This window comes from Pectinophora gossypiella, chromosome 3 (genome assembly GCF_024362695.1).
Source record: "Pectinophora gossypiella chromosome 3, ilPecGoss1.1, whole genome shotgun sequence".
Taxonomy (NCBI): Eukaryota; Metazoa; Arthropoda; class Insecta; order Lepidoptera; family Gelechiidae; genus Pectinophora; species Pectinophora gossypiella.
Window position 1 is genome coordinate 2,861,802 of NC_065406.1, and position 19,653 is coordinate 2,881,454.

Below are 19,653 nucleotides of genomic sequence, written 5' to 3' on the forward strand. Positions count from 1 at the left end.
GCTTGAATCCTAATGGAGTCAGCAAAGAAGCACTCAAGTCTAAAATCGTGGAAATTAATTGTCTTTAATCAGTGTTCTATGCGGGGTTTGCATAACAACTACGCCGCGCGATATACGAAGATTGACCATGTTTTGTCAACCACATCACGATACCGCACCACTGTGGTGTCGTTTACAATTTTTCTTAGGTAACCACACCACTGCCGACTAGTGATGTCTAACATGTATACAAACAAAACAGGTGTCAAACACAAAACAATTTCAAAAATATTTTATGTGCAATTAATAAGTAGTGTATATAGACAGCAGTTGACAATCTAATATCAATAAATAAACATAAAACTTCATTATTGTGGTGTGGTTACCTAAACAAAAAATGTATAGGACACCACAGTGGTGCGATTTCGTGGTGTCGTTGACAATACATGGATCTGTACTTGCTTCGGCAGTACATATACTAAAATTGGAACGATACAGAGAAGATTAGCATGGCCCCTGCGCAAGGATGACACGCAAAATCGTGAAGCGTTCCACATTTATTAATTGCATTTTATCTGTAAGCACTTTTTGGGCACTCGTTGTCTTTATGTTATGTATTGTTTTTCTTTACTTATTTGTATAAATGACTGTTTGTGCCAAAATAAATGAAAAAAAAAATCTGACCATAGGCGCAGAGAATGCTATCTACGGTAGTTAGATATCGTATCGTTATTGGTCGAAGCCCTCGATATAATTCGCGCGGCACGGTTGCGGTGCTGCAGGGGCTAAGGAATACATTTAAAATAAATTTAATAAACGATTGTTGTAAGTTTTGTTTTAGTTATTCCCAGCAAAGTAATTAAAAAGACGCATATTGGCTTTTTTATGGTAATAACTACTTGGCCGGACAAATGGGGAGCGCTGAGGGCTCTCACCCGTTACAAAATTTAAAACAACAGGCCTGAGGGTGCCCAGTTGGGCGCGAACCTCGGCTCAGGGCGTCGTCTGAATGGATTATAATTCCATACATAACATAAATATAACATAAGCTTACGACTATATCCCAATTGGGGTAGTCAGAGGTCCATGGCAAGATGAACTAATTACCCACGCCCCCCACGCCTCACTGTTCGAAAAACAATATTACCGCCGAACCTATAATGGTTAAGCCAACAGTGTTAGTCAAAATTGGACTTAAGATAAATAGGACAGTCGTGATTGCTGATAAAGGACATAACCTTCAGCATTTATTATTGAGTAAGTAGTTCATTTCTTAGGAAGACCTCTTCTCGCGTAGTAGTAATCTATTTCCTGTTATTTCCCAAGAGTAAATTATTCCTGTCTTCTTCTTTTATCGTGTTGTGAGGTGGATTACCAACCGGGTTATTATTGAACCGCCACAGGCCCCCAAGACTCATGTAACGACTACGTACTTACATCAGTAAGTAGTAACCGGGACCAAATAATTCCTGTGAAATATGAAGAGCTTTATTTATGTATACAGGGTGTTAGTGACATCGTAACGAAACCTTTGAGGGAAGATTCAGGCCACCATTCTGAGTTGAAATCAAGCGGAATTTTCCGTCGCAAAAGTATGGAACAGAAAATTATTAAAATAAACACTAAAATTCTCATGAAAATCCATTAGATGTCAATCCCCCTCAGTATTTGTTACGATGTCACTAACACCCTGTCTACTTGTATGTACTTGTACAGGGTAGGTATAAGTGATATCGTATCGTAACAAACACTGAGGTGTTAATATCAGGTGGATTTTTGTATAGCCTAAGTATAGAATTGAAAATAATTAAAAATTAACACAAAAAATACATGAATTTTGCGACGGAAAATTCCACTTGATATTAACTCAGAATCATGGTCTGAATCATCCCCCTCAGTATTCGTTACGATGTCACTAACACCCTGTATAAGTCCCGCTGCTGTCCACAGGCGTTCCCTCAAACAATGGGAAGTGATATGAAATATACTCCATCATGCTGCTCCACTGCAGGCTTGTGGATTCATTTTTATGGCTAGTAGACGCGACTTACAACTATAAACTTGGCTTCTAATGCACTAAATGGTAAGCTGTAATGACAGCTTAGAAAAATGTTTTCCTAACTACCTTCAGCTTTTTAATATTTCACAAACGCCTAACGGGCAGACTTTCCTGAAATGTCGCTCTTAATGAGCTGCAGTTTCCTCTTGAAAAGTCTAGCTATTTGCGACTAAGTACTGTATACACTAGAGATGGCCGACTAGGTACAGGTTTGGATTACTCGGCCGACTAGTCGGCTACTTTTCCAGCTAGTATTGTATAGAAAATACTGCTTCTGAAGCAAATGGAAACAGGAATAACACTACGAGAGAAGGCAAACGTCGCGACTTATAAAGAAGTCATAGAACTGGCCTTTGATAGACTAGACTAGAGAATGCTACACCGACTAGAGATGATGTTGTTAATTAATATTCATTGAGCTTTTTTAACAGCCTCCGTGGTCTAGTGGTTAGAGCGTTAGGCTCACGATCTGGAGGTCCGGGTTCGATTCCCGATGGGGACATCAAAATCACTTTGTGAGACTGGCCTTTGTTTGGTAAGGACTTTTCAGGCTTGATCACCTGATTGGTGTGCGTTACCCCAGCAAGAAAGTATCTCCTAGAGTTATATGAGTAGAACGTATAGTTGGTGCCTTATCTGCTGTAAATGTGCCCCCACATAAAAAATGTGTGCCCCCTGTCGTTTCGAAAAAAAATCGAAAAAACGATTCTTGCTGGGGTAACGTTTTTCTAGCAGGAAAATTCTAAACGAATGATCGGAGAGAGAAAAACTGTGCATGGCCAGATAGCTTATATGTGTGCCAAAATGTGCCCCCAAAAATAAAATCTGTGCCCCTTCAGATTTTCGAGATATTGCATTTCCTGCTGGAGTAACGTTTTGATGAATAGTATATCTCTAAAACCATTGCATGTGCCCCTGTAGAATAAACATACGCGAGTAGCTCTTAATGTGTGCCCCTTTGTGCCCCAATTAGATTTTAGAAAATATTTATAGTTTTCAAGTTATCGCGGTTTTATGAAAACCCGAAAAAACATCGCAGCGCCTAAATGAGACAAGGCATAACTTCGCTGAAAACTGTATTCGGTCTTTCTTGACGCTAATAATAACCATACAAAGTTTCAAAAATGTTCATGCATGCGTTTTTGAATAATCTTGCTAAAAGTAAAAACGATGGTGTCATAACTTTGACGGCAAAATACAAGGAACTGGCACAATCCCAGATGTGTAGGTGTAAACCAAAATCTTGTGCCTTTAGTCAAAAATATATGGTGAAAATATTGAGCTTCAAATGTTACGCATTAAGTAAATATAAACAAAAAACCAAAATATGTAAACAACGGCTGGTTATCCGACCAAATCTGAATGACTACTAAAAAGCGACGGATTCATACTTAACGAGGACCTTCTTTATTGGACGTATTATACCTAAGCTGTTGTCCTTACAGTCGCGTTCAAAAGTTTTGAGGGCTAATTAAAAAATATATTAAATGCACCTTGTGACTATATAAATGAAACAGCTTGTTGATGTGGAAATTATTATTTTTATTCCCTTAATTTTAATTCTTAAAGTAATTATTGCATCAAATCACAGATCAGTTTTTCATAGCCTAACATAATTATAATTAGTAAACATCACAAAAAATCACAGATTAATATTAAGTATAAGAATAATATTGTGTAATAAAATATTAAAAAAATGGCTCTTATAAATGTACTTAATCATGTGTAAGGTCATAGAAACAGCTATTAAAATATAATCCAATAACAACTTTATTTTATTAGTTATTACTTTTCTACTTCAGTGTACTCAGGCACAACACGTGTGAACCGGTTAGTGAGTAAAGTAAAGAAGGTCATCGATATGTATGAATCCGTCGCTTTTTAGTAGTCATTCAGATTTGGTCGGATAACCAGCCGTTGTTTACATATTTTGGTTTTTTGTTTATATTTACTTAATGCGTAACATTTGAAGCTCAATATTTTCACCATATATTTTTGACTAAAGGCACAAGATTTTGGTTTACACCTACACATCTGGGATTGTGCCAGTTCCTTGTATTTTGCCGTCAAAGTTATGACACCATCGTTTTTACTTTTAGCAAGATTATTCAAAAACGCATGCATGAACATTTTTGAAACTTTGTATGGTTATTATTAGCGTCAAGAAAGACCGAATACAGTTTTCAGCGAAGTTATGCCTTGTCTCATTTAGGCGCTGCGATGTTTTTTCGGGTTTTCATAAAACCGCGATAACTTGAAAACTATAAATATTTTCTAAAATCTAATTGGGGCACAAAGGGGCACACATTAAGAGCTACTCGCGTATGTTTATTCTACAGGGGCACATGCAATGGTTTTAGAGATATACTATTCATCAAAACGTTACTCCAGCAGGAAATGCAATATCTCGAAAATCTGAAGGGGCACAGATTTTATTTTTGGGGGCACATTTTGGCACACATATAAGCTATCTGGCCATGCACAGTTTTTCTCTCTCCGATCATTCGTTTAGAATTTTCCTGCTAGAAAAACGTTACCCCAGCAAGAATCGTTTTTTCGATTTTTTTTCGAAACGACAGGGGGCACACATTTTTTATGTGGGGGCACATTTACAGCAGATAAGGCACCAACTATACGTTCTACTCATATAACTCTAGGAGATACTTTCTTGCTGGGGTAACGCACACACCTGATTGTCCGAAAAAATAAGATGATTCCGTGCTTCGGAGGGCACGTTAAGCCGTTGGTCCCAGCTATTAGCCGTAAAAACACCTCCACCAACCCGCATTAGAGCAGCATGGTGGAGTATGCTCCATACCCCCGTTGATTGAGGGGAGGCCTGTGCCCAGCAGTGGGTATGTATGAGCTTTTTTTAAGTATTTTCTACATTTTGACGAAAACTTATTCACCGATTATCCAGTGGGTGCATCTCTAGTTTATATCTCTAAAGAATAGAAAATTGCCTGTCCGATATTTTCTAAGAAAAATAATGGAGCGGAGTGGAACTTGCGTGGATACTTTATAAAATTAAAAAGTTAAATAAAGAAGATACTATAAAAACTTCTGTCCTAGAATAAAGAAGAATACTACTTATGTGTACTTCCCTTTATGGTGAGATTGGTACTTACCTCACCTTCTGCGACCGATCAGGATTTTAGTTTTTTACATACATACATTCATACATAAACTCACGCCCGTAATCCCTAATGGGGTTGGCAGAACCACAAGTAATCAAAGACAACTTGCAGCCACTGTTGATAGGATGTCGTAAGCTGGATATGATAAACCTTATGGTGTTAAGGCTGATGCCTGTCGCCCATAACATTACTTCATCATGTTAGAGGACACAATCCCTCTGTTGGTTATTTCTTTAATTAAAAAAGAAGAAAAATTTGCAAACAATAGAAGTGTGTTAGGATCAAAGCAAATGGTATAACCTAGTTTAGGCTAGTTCTTGAGAACTATTTTTTTTTATTATTCTAAAAAAGAAAACCTTCCGTTACAGTTGAGTGTCATTGAAACCCATCAAACCGTAAATAGCTATGATGTGAAAGGTTTTCGGGCATTGAAACTATTGAAAGTATGAATATTTTTTGCGTAAATACGAGATCCGAATGGGAAAGTACTATTATTTCTCCATTTTTCGGCAGCTTGAGGTCAAGGACAATTTTACCGTTGTTTGGGCGAATTTAGGGCGGACCTTGAAAAAATATTTGTTTTCGCATTAGATTTTTTACGGATTCTCATGTGAAAAGGGTTCAAAATACAACGGAAGTCTGTATACTAGATCAAATGGTAAGTATTATAACATTATGTTGGTGTTTTTTTTTTTATTTGGCTTACCAATTGTAGTTTTTTTTTTGTAGTATATTTGTGCATTGACCAAATTGGATACGTCCGTAGAAAAGGTTTACGATCTACTCTGAAACGGCGGGCGTGTATAAAACGATTGATGAATGTGGAGGAAGCAAGAGTAGTGTGTCAGGATCGAAGCAAATGGAATTCCATAGTTTCTGCTTACCCCGGTGGGAAATAGGCGTGAGTTTATGTATGTATGTATTGTAGGGTCAGGTAAAATATTGGGTCTCTATGTGTGATAGTTTACTATATTTTAGATGCGTGAATTTTTAAAAGGGACATTGTTAAACTCTACTTGACGACCTAGTATTACAAACGAAAGTTTTCTTAGGAGTTTGTTGAAAATACTGTCCTGTGGCATCATCAATAAAAGCAGTCAAATGTCGTACTCATTGTTACTTAATTCATAAATAAGTCGAAGAGTAAAATGAGATCGATTTGTGATTTAAACTGGTTTCTATTTCTACATTGACATTTTATAATTTACCTTTGACCCAGTCAAATGCCATATTATAGACGGCGATACGGCTCACCACCTATCATGTTGGTCTAACAGAAAGCTGGTGAGATGCGGGTACATACCTACTTAGTTCATATTGCGATGAATGTACCTCTGATTACCCCGATTGGGATATAGTCGTGAGCTTATATTATGTTATGTTTATAACACTGTTTTAATTGTGTTATGTATATATCTGTGGACTTTTCAACCATATCTCATTCGTAAAAATGTATTCTCTCTTTTCATAGCAGGATTAAAGTTGAATTTGTATTTCTAATGGTACAATTTATTCACGATAAAACATAGTATTTTATAGACTCCAACCGTTCCAGAAATTAGGTGTAAAAGTCAGTTCCAAGAATCGTACGGTTTCTTTAAGGGTATTTAGCTGGTAAACTGTTTACTGGGAAATAAATCTTATCCTGTAGAACCTACATAACATAATCATCATCAATTTAAGCGCCACGCTATTGTCGGTGCAGCATTTTGCATGCTACTTTTTGAGGAACAATTAGGGCAGTGGTTTCCCTCTTGCCTTTCGCCCCACAGTACTCTGTCTGACGCTAGTGGGATGGCACCCAGAGTAGTCTATTACAAAGCCATACTAGGACTCCTGTCCTCCGCCACATAACATAACAAATACTTTATTGCGCAAACAGGAAATAGTAACATAGTTGGGTCATTCTTCTTTTTTATCGACAATAAAAAGCCATTTTCTCGATATATCGGATTTAACATCTTTAAAAACATCATAATAAAGATGTGTTCGTAGAGCACTATTTAGTGTTCCTCTTTATCTTGGTAACATACTTTTCTTTACATGGGCATTCCAAAAAATATTGTGAATATTGGCCCTTTTCATCGGAGTCAGCATTTTGATTGGTAAACAGTGTGGTAACTCTGTCACAGAATTTTGTGAAAAAAAAAATAATTAGGTTACGTTAATTACTAATGGAGGAACCGATTAGTATTTTGCTAGTATAATAATATAATAATAATAATAAAAACACAAATTTACAAAACATTTGCAGAATAAACTTATTCTAAGGTGGGCAAAGGTGGCCTTATCGCTAAGAGCGATCTCTAGTATTTTGAAATCTTAAATATAAAAACGTATATTTAAGATTTCATTGTTTTCCCGATTGTATTTAAGCGCTTACAAGGTATTCACCAAAATACGACAATACCTAAAAACAACCGTTAAGTTGGATCTCCACTTATTTGTGATGCAATTAAGGCCGTGTAATTATGGCATTGACAGCGACTCCCAAAACGGCGACTCCCGCTACGGCGAGTCTCTTTACGGCGAGTGGCCTTATTTTCCCTTTACGTCGAGTGAGTTTTGACGTTATTGTACAGTTATGGTAAAAACTGTTTTGCTGTTTTCTTATACTTTTCAGTTCGTTGTTTTTATATAAGTAGTAGTGTTAGACCTATTCTTTTTATTTATGATTTGGTTTAAATAGACAAATACTTACAATTATTTTTCATCTTATTATTTTCCTAGTTACTTACCTTTTAAGAAACAAAATAATTATAGGTATGTGGAGAAAATGGCTGCAACTAATGAAACTCCATTTTGATATAATAATATATTTTTATAAACATTGTCTTAAAAAGACCAATACCTTCTTTATATTGTGAAATAATACATTAGTTCTACGGTAGAACTGATCAGTTAGAACTACAGGGAATAAAGGACATAACATAGCATCACGTCTGTATCCTCGAAGGGGTAGAATATTGAAAAAAAAAAATAAGTACATTTATCATGTAAATACAGGCTGGCGCAAACATAGGCCTCGTTAAGTTAAATTCTGCTTTAAAAATCTTGTAATGGATATTTCGAAAGATGAAACTTTCTGCGTAGCCTCTGTGTGGGGATGAGCCCACCCTACCTCTAGGACGCCGTCGGCAGGGCATTGAGAAAGGGTTGGTCCCAGGGCATGGGTGTTAGTTGCCGAACTCAGAGAATAAAAGGGATCTTAATAGAGTGCAAAAAAATAGAGAGTAGGATTGGGCGCCTTGAACAGGATACTCTCCTATTGCAAGCAAAGCAAAGGGGATGGAATTAAAAATTTCACTTTTAAAAAATGTATATTAACATTACTTCTTCTTATACAGCAAAGAGTTTAGCACGTCTAGGTTATTTCATGATAACACAAATTTAGGAATAATCCTGTTATTACAATCAAGCAAAGCAAAGTCAAACCACTTAAACGCTAAAGTTTCACCCAAAAAGTGATATATTAAGTGCCTGGACGGCAGGTCTTAGGCAAAATCATGAAGCAAACCGCTGGATAGCAGGTCCTAGACGGAAAGCATGATGTAGATGTAGAAGACAATTACTCCGAGTGTAAGCACAACATTATCTTAATGGGGAAATCCCCAGGTAGCCCTTGAAGATAGACATCCGAGTTGGACTTTGAACCCTGCAACAAAACGACATATTACAGGTCTGTCTACCCCGTTAAGTCGCGGAAACGTAGGTAAACCACATTACGTGTGACGGTATAGCAGCATAATCGATAGTCAATGTACTAAGCCATTGTTTTTAGGTGGTTTTACAGTTATTATTCTGAGGGTTATACACTGAAAGAAAGATAGTGAGGTTAAGCCATTGTCATGGACATGTGGAACTTATTTTTAGCCAAAGTTTAGAGATAATAACCACAAAAAAACTCACCAGAAGATTTTAACATGATTTCAATATCATTGACGTGGCCTATACACCACTTTAAAAAATAAGGCATGCAAAGGGAACTTAACCCATACAGCCTAGTCTTTGGTCATCTTAATCTTTTTTAAGTTGCCATCGTCATTCGATAATGTTAATTTGACACAACTTTTTCCAAGCGCGGAGGCACACACTCGCATGCGATTCAGCCCTGTCGGAAATCTAAAAACAGGTGTTACAAGAATACTAAAAACATAACTATTATGTTTAAGTAGGTACCGTGATTATAATCATTAAACCCGTTGCCTGAATAATACAAAATGAATTTTGATTTAGATAAGTAATACCTAATAAGTAAGTACCTAAAATATTTGTCCCTGGCTCCAAACGCGTGGAGCGTGTTTCTTCTATAGGTAGTACTATTTATTAGTTATTGCTGTGCTGTAACGTAACACACAATCAAACTCACTTTCGAATTTATTCTGTTATATTTATTAGTTAGGATCAAATAAAATTGAAGAATTTTAATAAATTATCATATCATGTAATCTTCTTTCAATCTAATTTACAGTTTTTGGTATGTATGTTTTGACTGTTTAGTATATTATAAGTAATAAAATTACAAATAATAAATAATGTTCCTGTCACGTCCAAGTCATGTCAAGCATTTGTCATGTCTATTGTTATTTTTATAGAATAAATTTCAATTTCATTGTAAAAATTCAATAAAAGTGTCAAAAAATTGTGAAACAAGGATGAAACAAAGTACTCCTATTGTGTGGTTATCAGTGTTTGGAATTATTCGTTGATAAATTTTGCCACATAATCAAGAAAAAAAATGGTCGATACTGGACTGGTCGAGTTACCTATATGCTAAGGTTGGAAGAAATTCATTGAACGTTACTCTCTGATGTGAAAGTTACCTATACATAAACCAATATTTTGTTTATTTTTTTTTTTACAAAATACAAAATAAATACAAGCTGCAGAGAGAGAAGCTGCAGTAGTTTTAGGCGGATGAGGCGTTCGTTATGTAAAAATTGACGATTCAAAGTGTAACTATGTTACCTACTGAATAAAGATATTTTTGAATTTGAATTTTGAATAAAACAGTTTTTAAAAAAATTTCGAAAGTTGGAAGACAACGAATACCGTTTACCAATTTCAGAGTTGATCAGAAGAAAAGGTTTGTCAACAAGGTAATTCGGCTATACTTACCTTTGCTATTAATATATTATGTAAATACCTAGGTATCCACTTTTATTTATTTTGACATAAAAATACTCGAATAATCGAAATAATCGAATCATTGCTGCTTATCATCATTATGTGTCATAAAGAGTGTCACTCTTCCCTGGTAACACAAGTTGCTATTGATCTGTTAAAAGCCACCATGATTGCTCATGATCCAACTTAGTGCGAACTCACTTGTATGCTGAGGTAGTGAGGTGAAAAGTCTTAGTCCGGGATAAGAATTTAGGCAATGCCTGAGAGTAATCACGTGGGCGCAGGATGATGTTGAAGCGATAGCGGGCCTGAGTGGACCTATAGCAGCAAGCGCCTAACAAGTACGGTAAAGCCGTCTGTTTGAGGAGTGCATCAGGTGGGATTCATCTATTTTTACGTGTATAAGTAATTAACGAGGTGATGCTCTCCCAGCGAACCCGCTGCAGAGTTTATAGGTTCTTCGAGTACTAGAGAGATAATGGGAATACGCCACACAGTGTACGAGAAGAACACGAAAGGACGTCGAAGCTTATGTGTGTGCGCCTGTTCTATAGGCACAGATATTGTACTAAGAATTATTAAAAACATAAAACGTTATATGTATAAATAAGAGTCTATTGATGACAATGTGTTTTATCAGTTTAAACCTCTCCACATCGGTTCTTAAAAGTTATCACATCATCATCCATCATTGCTGCTACTAAAACTATCATTTATATATATTAATTGATAAACTTAAATATATACTTAATTATACCTAACAGTATAAAGTTCTACCTACGCAATAAGGCCGTTTTTGCAACAACTATTACTCTGAAATTGTTTAAATAATGTGTTTCTTCAGTATCCAATAAGCATTTTGTATTGTATTGATGACAGACTTAAATGAGTTTGGGCCGGACATGTTTGTCGCATGCACGCTGAGCGGTACGCACGGATCGTCACGCGTTGTGTCTTATGATGGCGCAACGATATGGACGCTTGCCGGAGGGACTGGCCGGAGTGCGCTCAGGATCGCGATAATGGCAAGAGGAAGAGGAGGCCTTTGCGCAGCAGTCGGATCTTGTAGGCTAGATTAGGTTAGATTGTATTGATAATTGAAAGTAGGCGCCAGTAACCAGCCATCCGAAAAAAATATCGAGATAAGATGTAAGTATATATACCTAGTAGCTTTGTATCACATATTTAATCCCATAAGATTACTGCATTTATAAAACAGGCTGGAAGGTTTCCAAAAATATGAAACAAAAATGAACCAAAAATGAAAATATAACAGTGGAAAAAAATATTGTATGTAGCGTGATTAAAATTGTGTTTTGAACTGTACATGTAAATGACAGATGTGATGTCAAGCAGTCGCCGTGCGGGGAATCGCTGTCCACGCTACAATTCTGTCTATTTAGCTATGCAAGCCGTAGTCTTCTCAGTAAATCTGAAGCTTTATTGCTATCTTCGTCTCAAATTAGTTCAATTAAAACTAGTGATTCATTCGTCGGAATTCTTACCTCGTACAATGGAGAAATTACGTGATGCTGTTCGTATAAGCCCTGGAGATTGGACTTACTTTGATGTTTATTTATTATTGGATACTTAGGTACGGTCACGAGCATTAATATGTATACACTTTGGTACCATGTCACATTAACTTTTTTGACAAATTGAAGTGTAAGTCTCACTAAATGTCAAACATGTTAGTGCGACAGAGTCCTAAAGTGGGTACATTATATTGCTCATGACTGTACTTACGTTTATTATTTTTATTTATAATAGGTAATGGCCATCGTTCTGCCTTGTGTTCTGGAAAGCGTCTAGCTGGTCCCTCCATTGTCGTCACGGTCTCCCTCGACGTCGACGATCAAGACAACCAAACAGGACAGGGAGGTTTGGAAAGAGAAAGGAGAGGCCTTTGCCCAGCAGTGGGACATTAATAAGGCTACAGAAAATAAAGGTAATGGCGGTGGATTGGTCTTGTCCTTATTGTTCGACTTGTGGAACACCCGTCCCGACGAGCTCTGACGTGGTGTGCGCGTGGAAAACGCAAATTAACGCGATCGGTTGACGGGGAAATAAAAACTCTCCGCATGTCATGGGGACAAGCTACAGTATATTATATACACATACATATATAAACCACGCCTATTTCTCACCGGGGTAAGCAGAGACTATAGAATTCCATTTGCATTGATCTTGACACACTTCTCTTGCTTCCTCCACATTCATCAATCGCAGTATACCTATAATATGTCAGCATTTCATTCTATCAATTGAAAATTATTAAAGTAAAAGATCCGTTATTCATTCATTCTTTCATTCATTTTAAAATTAACGGTTGTCAATCATCTGTCCCTATCCTTTTCGGCGGAGAAGAAAATGACGGGTATAACTTAATATAAAATTAAGAGGTGTCTGCAGGAATCGGGGCCAATATAAACGTTATAACTTACTGTACAGTGCCACATATCGTAATTTTCTGTACTTCTTTAAAGCCTCAGAAAAACTTGGAAAGCTTGTCTCAATATTCTGTCAAAGTTAAAATGAAATTCTTCTCAGAAAATAAACTTGTTAAGTACAACGATCAGTATATTTCACTCCACAAATAAGTCTGTCAGAAGTTTTTACTGGTATTATTTGTGTATAAACTTGGTATAACTTTGAAGTTGTATGACAACCTCGGGAAAAGTTTTAAATACTTGCAAAAACCCACGCTTTAAAGATGTTTTTTTATTTACTTTCTAAGGAATTTGCATTTGTACATAATAACATTTAGGTAAGTAAATAGAGCCATTACTAAGAGGCATAGTTGGGCCGTATAATAAAGAAATGCGAGGTATGGAACGGCAACTCTCTTCCCCGCAGCCATTCGTAACGGGCACCTCACTCCCTCTGGGTCTTACTGTAGTCTTAATCGCCGTAAGTCCTGCATTATTGAAATACATGACCCATGTCAGGGGCCTTTGGCGGCTCAATAGTAACCTTGACACCAGGGTTGATGAGGTTGGTACTCCACCTCACAACTCACACGATAGAAGAAGACTCTTTTACCTACACTTTCATACATCCCACACATATACGTACTCCGGCCAAGTAGTTAATGCCATCTGCGACAAATCTACAAAAAGTATATTTATTCTATGACTGCAGTCTTTAAAGTTTTGCAATCTCGGTTTTGATGTTCATCGGCAAATAACATGATGTTTAAGATTCGTTCGAAATATTCTCTTTACACAGAATCCATTTGAAGTGCTCGTGGAAATTGTTTATTTTATGGCGAGAAAAAGTTTGTGTGATATATCGGTTTCTTGCTTATTTAATGAAAAACCTTTCGGTTGTAATGTGTAGGGTCATTATACCAATGAATTAAGTATATTATAATACACTTAAGTAGAAAGAACATCAGGATTATGTGGAATTATACTCACTATTACCTTATAGATACGGTCTGCAGTACTGAAATCACCTGATTGCTGGAAAATTTAGATTATTCACTCAGAAAAAACGTATATGACAGACAATTAGTTGTCGAGCGAAATTCGCCGAAAGGTATTGGGGACATTATGTTCAGTGATTTGCCAGAATAAGGAATAATACTACGTATAGAACGGCAACTCTCCGCTCCCCACCAGCGTCAGAGCTAGGTTTACCTCACCCCCACTCGAACATAGTTTAGACTTGTATCGTATGGTGTCACACGTCACACACACAGATGCGCGTGTACGATAATGTCAATGTGTAGACCACGATAACCACGTGAAAAAACTGTTGCTGACTTAAATCGACATTTCAGTCGAAACGAGTCGAGACAATAACTGTACGTAACTGTGTCGAGACAATACTGACTCACGGGGGACACATGTTTCACTCCTGTCGCCCGACAATTGTCGCATAGTGAAAACGAGGCATATTGATGTCTTGTTGACGATAAATTATTATCCAAACTTCCCAACTATTAATTATTAAATAACACCATTAAATATTATCAAAGTCAAACAGCGTCGTTCACAAGTTACTAAGTGACGAAACTTCTGGCTCTTGTCAGGTTCAAATTACCGGAGAATTCGTTGGAATATCTAACAGAGATAATTAGTTTTAAAGTTAGATTTTTCTTGGGTTACAATATCGAATTGCTCCGTAGAAACTTTATTAATTAGTCTATTTATATATGGAATTCAAATACAAATTACGTTCTCGCGTTAAAGAAAACGTGTCAGTTATACAGGAAAAATGAGTACCTTCATTTTTTTTGTTTTTTTGACGTGACTTACTGTACGGTCACGAGTACTAATATGATACACTTTGAAACCATGTCACATTCACTTTATTTGACAAATGAAACCGTAAGTCTCATTAAATGTCAAATATGATAGTGCGACAGGATCCTAAAGTGGGTACACGATATTGCTCATGACTGTACCATAACCTACCATAAGTTCACGACTTCATCTCAATGAGGATTGAGGGACTTTCCAGGCTACGTTCCTGAAATACAATATAGATAGCGCTGTACAGATTTTCCTTCATTTAACCTTCTAATTCCATGGATAACAGACATAATTATGCATCTTTTATCATTGTTTTTGGGTATAAATGATTTTATTACACGCAGGCACAATTGTTGAAGTTAAGCAATTGTTAAAGTTAAGCAACTTCCGCAAAGGCCGGTCATAGGATGGGTGACCACAAAAAAAAAGTTTCCATCTCGAGCTCCTCCGTGCTTCGGAAGGCACGTTAGGCCGTTGGTCCCGGCTGCATTAGCAGTCGTTAATAACCACCAATCCGCACTGGGCCCGCGTGGTGGTTTAAGGCCCGATCTCCCTATACATCCATAGGGAAGGCCCGTGCCCCAGCAGTGGGGACGTTAATGGGCTGATGATGATGAGGCACAATTACACCTACCCATTATTATTCTGATCAAAATAAAGAGAAGCAGTATAGGTAGCAATATCATTCTATACATAATGTGATCCAAATATCAACCAACAATTATTTTTATATATGCTTCTGTAATTACATTGTATTTTGGAATAAATATGTACCCGAGTAATGAGGAAATAGGTAATTGTCAACACACAACAGCCTCCGTGGTCTAGTGGTTAGAGCGTTAGGCTCACGACCTGGGGTCCGGGTTCGATTCCCGATGGGGACATGGTCGAAATCACTTTGTAAGACTGTCCTTTGTTTGGTAAGGACTTTTCAGGCTTGAATCACCTGATTGTCCGAAAAAGTAAGATGATTCCGTGCTTCGGAGGGCACGTTAAGCCGTTGGTCCCGGCTATTAGCCGTAAAAACACCTCCACCAACCCGCAGTGGAGCAGCGTGGTGGAGTATGCTCCATACCCCCTCCGGTTGATTGAGGGGAGGCCTGTGCCCAGCAGTGGGACGTATATAGGCTATTTATAGATAATTGTCACGTTAAAGCTGTACAACGCCATCTGTATTGTTACTGTGGTGTCCCTTTATAATAAACGTATCTTTCTTTCTTTCTTTCTTTCTTTCTTTCTTTCTTTCTTTCTTTCTTTCTTTCTTTCTTTCTTTCTTTCTTTCTTTCTTTCTTTCTATTGTTTGTGGCGAACATAGCCTAGAAAATTCCACATTGGGGTAGTTTTTTTTTATTTATTTTTTTGTAAATTTGACCGCAGATGGCATTAACTACTTGGCCGGACAAATGGGGAGCGCTGAAGACTCCGGTAATTGGGGTAGTCAGGTACAGAACATTTTGTATGGATTTAATAACAATTTGTTATTGTTATTAAATTCCTTCAACGACCGACCAACTAAATCATAAAAAATAAACCTATTTCCCAACTTCTGACAGACTAACACTTCTCGACCTCGCTTAGAACTACGAAGGATCAAAACTTGTCCATCGAGTTACTAAGTCACTACTGAGCCAATCTGTTTTCGTATACTAAAAGATTCAGCGAGTTTCCCTCGGAATATACCCCCTCGTAAAACCCGTGATGAATGTTGCCCAGGATAAAGTAGTTCGTTTCAGACTGAGGAACATAAATGCATCAAGGTTCCGGCGATTGTGTTTTCAACTTCAACTTAAACTTTATGGTTGTGTGGCAACCGGTCGTCAGATTGTGTTTTATATAGAAGTAAATGTAACAGCTTAAACAAAAGTCATCTTCTCCCTAGCATTATCCCGTTTTTCACAGGTTCCACTTACCTAACCTGAAGATTTGACAGGTCCGGTTTTTACAGAAGCGACTGCCTGTCTGATCTTCCAACCCCCTAAAAACCTCAAAAATAACAGTATTTCTCCACTATTTAATGGATGTTATTATACATATAAACCTTCCTCTTGAATCACTCTATCTATTAAAAAAAACGCATCAAAATCCGTTGCGTAGTTTTAAAGATTTAAGCGTACATAGGGATTTAGGCGCATTGGTGCTTCTGCACTGTAAAGTCGCGAAATGTAAATAAATCAATAATAAATAAATAAATATAGGGACAGAAAAAGCGACTTTGTTTTATACTATGTAGTGATTTGATCCAGATATCAAGCAACAATTATACTTATACATATATGCTTCTGCCATTACATTGTGTTTTGTAATAATTATGTACCCTATTAATGAGAAAATAGATAAGTACCACGTTTGTACTGAACAACGCAATCTATATTGTTTTTGGTGAGCGTCGCCTGGAAATTTCCTCATTCCCACTCGCTCACTGTTATCTCGGAGAAAACTCGTTTACAAACGATTTCCAGTTTTTCAACAAGCGTACCACAGGATGTACATCAATTAACAAGGTAATCCAATATTTCGAGCATCCAGTATTTTTAATTGAGTTAATAATTTACTGTGCATTGTGAGACATTCCGACGCATACCTGAAAATTGTCCGTGATATTCGTTAAATTTGCATTTCCGCTTGTGACGGTGGAAAACGGAAAAGTCGTGATATTTCCGGATGAAAAATATTTCACAAACGAGCAGCTTTGGTCTGCAGATTGCACACTACTGCAGATTGTACTCCCTTACACAACATCGTACGCCGGACACCACACAAAAAGTCTCCTCTTCTTCTCTTCCTATCGTGTGGGTCGTGAGGTGGATTACCAACCCCATCAACCCTGGTGGCAGGGTTACTATTGAGCCGCCAAAGGCCCCTGACATGGCTCATGTAACGACTACTTACTTACATCAGCAAGTAGTAACCGAGACCAACAGCTTAACGTGCCTTCCGAAGCACGGATCATCTTATTTTCGGACAATCAGGTGATCAGCATGTATGGTCGTGAGCCCAACACTCAAACCACTGGACCACCTTAAATATGTTTTGTTTGTGTGCAATAAAGTATATTTGATTCGATTATGCATATCCAAAATTAATGCTATTTTGACACCTTTGCCGTTAGAACATTTATTCTACGTTCTATCAGAATATCAAAGGTTCTATCGAAGGTTGTCTGGAAGATATCGCTTCTAACGATAAGGAGTCATTGCTCACTCGAAGTGTTTTCCTTGAAAATGTCTAAGATATGTGTGAAATAAAGTGTTAATTCATTCTTTCAGCAGAGCTAATATGCGCAACGTGATAAAATTATCTAAATTAAATAAATTTTGTCGCAATCGATAAGTTTGTTTTTCCACGTGATTTTGTCCGTATTTTGCCAGAACGACATTACTTATTTGGGTTCACATATTAGCACCAATCGACGAAATGTCATAATTATATCGTCGTTCACCGACTAGATGGACTGATCAAGCGAAAGACTCGTCGTCATCCAAGTTCTACACAGTAGTAAGGGAAGCGCTGGACAGGATTCGGTGGAGACAAATCATACGCTCCAGGTGCAACCCTGATGCTGACCACGATCCTCAGATATGAGGACCAAGAATCAAATTCGATAAAATGACCGTGACGAAATTTTATCACGATGCGCATGTTAGCCCTACTGAATATGTCAGGACCAAATCCTCTCGCTTGTAAAACCTCATCGTTTGCTCTGCAGTAAATATTACTGCAGTTGTTGGATCACAATATTTGTTCGTGTTCAAATTTCCGAACAATTTGTTCCGTATTCGCATTGCAAAGTGTACACATAACATACATAAACAGCCTATATACGTCCCACTGCTGGGCACAGGCCTCCCCTCAATCAACCGGAGGGGGTATGGAGCATACTCCACCACGCTGCTCCACTGCGGGTTGGTGAAGGTGTTTTTACGGCTAATAGCCGGGACCAACAGCTTAACGTGCCCTCCGAAGCACGGAATCATCTTACTTTTTCAGACAATCAGGTGATTCAAGCCTGAAAAGTCCTTACCAAACAAAGGACAGTCTCACAAAGTGATTTCGACAATGTCCCCATCGGGAATCAAAGTGTAGCGAGTTTTATTTACAACACTTTTACCTGGTTGTATTTATATTCTTTTAAATCATCATCTTCTGCATGATGCAGAGGAAGACCTAGAAGGACGTACATTGACCAAATTGGAGATGTCCTTAGACCAGGTTCAGTACGATCTACTCTGAATCGACGTGCGTGTATGAAACGATTGATGAATGTGGAGGAAACAAGAGAAGTGTGTCAGGATCGAGGAAAATGGAATTCCATACTCTTTGCTTACCTCGGTGAGAAACAGGCGTGCTTCCTTATTGGGAAACCGGACCTCCGACGGTATAACTACTAGACCGCCGAGGCTGTTGCTGATGATTAACTTTTACTCAATCTTTCATTTTTGTCCAAGGATATTAATTCTTGAAAGTAATATCAATCTCTCCCATCTCATCTATTTTAGTTGGTAGGTACTTAACGCGGCACCGGAAATTCATCTCCAGTGAGGTAATTGGGAGTAAGTGGTACTCCACTGGCTTCGTGATCTGAAGTGGGTCTTCATTTCCGTCATCAAACCTGTAATGCCATAGACATCCAGAACCATTGATGTATAATATGTTATTAAAAATACCAACGTACATACAGTCATGAGCAATATAATGTACCCACTTTAGGACTCTGTCGCACTAACATATTTGACATTTAGTGAGACTTACAGTACAATTTGTCAAAAAAGTTAATGTGACATGGTACCAAAGTGTATCATACATATTAATGCTCATGACCGTACATGGGTAGGTACATAAACTCACGCCGCGCACTAGGCCGATTCTATCCTGGCCTGTAAAACCTTTTTAAGTAATAGAAATATAAAAAAAAAATATTTTTTTACTTATTAATTTTAATTAAAACGTCCGTTGTCTCTGCCTACCTCAACGGGTAATAGTCGCGATTTTGCAAATTTTTAAAACATACACATATATACATAAACTCACGCCTATGTTCCCCGAAGGGGTGGGCAGAGCCGCAAATAATCAGAAGACTATTTTCAGCCACTTT

At 37.5% G+C, this 19,653-nt stretch overlaps 1 protein-coding gene and 1 non-coding gene across 4 annotated transcripts in view; both read left to right on the top strand.

The window, feature by feature from the left end:
• The window catches only part of LOC126380508 (uncharacterized), a 215,022-nt gene that overhangs the window by 118,025 nt on the left and 77,344 nt on the right, over window positions 1-19,653 (top strand). The gene's annotated exons all lie outside the window — the stretch shown is intronic.
• On the top strand, window positions 434-540 carry LOC126382314 (U6 spliceosomal RNA). Its single transcript, XR_007569054.1, has one exon. It is a non-coding gene; the product is annotated as a U6 spliceosomal RNA (small nuclear RNA).